The following is a 1,994-nucleotide window of genomic DNA, read 5'->3' as shown; positions in this document are numbered from 1 at the left end:
TGTGTGTGTGTGTGTGTGTATGTGTGTGTGTGTGTGTGTGTATGAAACGTGAGTAACAAACGCTTGATAGCGAATCCTACCTTTTTAATAGCCTTGTAGACGGCGGAAGCGGCTAACACTGAGGCCAGGGCTAAGCCAGCAGTAGTGGTATATTGTCCAACAAGGGCATCCATCTTCGAAAAATTTCAAAGAATGAGCATTCAGAATTTGCTAAGTGCTGTTGTTGAGAAAATAGATACCTAATACCAATATGTATGCACGATTTATAGATACTACAAAGATACTAAAATGATATTGACTGACCCCGTATCGGACTTTCCACTTAATATCGTTACTATTCCAGAGCAATAGACTGCTAAAATGGGGAGTTGTGAGGGTCTCGCGATATCACTGATACCTTTCTTGTGCTGACAAGAGGTTTTTAACTTTATATGCTTGTTGTAGTGAAATTTACATTGAGGTATCGCTTATTTGTAAATGCCGACTATATACCGCCTGAAGCTTGATGTATTTGGAGTAAAATAAATATCGTTCGATTGAAGTGCGCGATACCTGATCTCGGAAAGATAAACATAGAGGGCTTCTTTCTTCATCATCATCATGATCTCATCACAATACTAATACCCACATGACGGACACCAGACGACTCCAAAAAAGTGATCACTTCGGAAACAAGAAATAAAAGCGAATGTGTTCACAAAATTTGCATGACTATATTTATTGTATGAATTCGATGTTCTCATTGGTCAGAGATTCTCGTGCCACTGATTTAGACCAATCTGGTGACAGGGGTTTTTAGGAGACCTCGCAACTATGTACATGCTCTACTACTAGTAAACTACGTACTAACGTAGTCCCTTAAAAATATGCTGATGGCCTGATCACTTTGATGTGCTCGGTGTATAGAGTTCAGCCGTTCAGTCTCTATAAAAACCAATAAACAAAAAGAAACTCATAAAAAAAATGAAAATCAAACTAGAAAATTTACGTTTTTATGTGGTGGGGGGTTTTTTATTATCTAATCCACAAATGGGGGTTTTTATTTTTTGACCTGAAAATATTTAGAAATAAAATATCCCTGACCCAAAAATACTATTTTTAGATCAAGCCGGGGACTCTGGGAGTCTGGACTCTGGGACAGCTGGGTCCAGCCGTCCAGGAGCACGAAGAGTGAAGTTATGACGTATGTACTACATTCTACAAATTACAATATAATCATTCGAGATTCGAACGATAACAACTTCGAAACCAATCAGATCACGTACGTTTTATTTCACAAAAGTTCGCACCTCTGACTCACAGAGAAATATATGTTATATTAACATGTATACATATGTTGTTTCAAACTTTCAATGGTAAGGTTACTTGACAGATACGTGTGCCTCAGCGTAACTTGATATGTATTTATTGAGACCAGCTTAATCTATCCAAAGGAGGTACTTATACATACCAAATATACACGCACGTACATATATCGGCATACACCGTCATTGACTTCTTATATTGTACACCATCTTCCTTTGTTATATTCGGTGGCTAGCGATATATGATACACGTCCACGACCGACATCGAACTTAAACTGAAAAAACTTCTGGAAGGATAATTTATTATCAAATCCGGAAATAGGAGCAATCAGAAATCGTACATCATGCGATTAGATGCAAATAGCGTAGAAAGCAACGCCGAGATTGAGTCTCTGGTGACACATATAAACTCAATTCTTTGCAATGAACAAGTATTGCAAGAGTTAAACTTAGTACCGATGGAATCGCCTACGGCATTATTCCAAAACTGCAAAAATGGTGTATTCCTTGCTAAGTTGGTGAACGCAGCCCGTTCCGGTATGGTGAACGAAAAACAAATCAAAAGAAACCCGAAGAATCAGATGCATGTGCACGAAAACTTGAACTTATGGTAAGTCATTCTTTTGTCGTGAATGTCATACATGAACACAAAGATGTGGACAAAGAAACAAATACCTCAACAGGAACTA

Source organism: Sphaeroforma arctica (genome assembly GCF_001186125.1).
Source record: "Sphaeroforma arctica JP610 unplaced genomic scaffold supercont1.1132, whole genome shotgun sequence".
Lineage (NCBI taxonomy): Eukaryota > Ichthyosporea > Ichthyophonida > Sphaeroforma > Sphaeroforma arctica.
Note: the sequence above shows the minus strand (reverse complement) of the source record.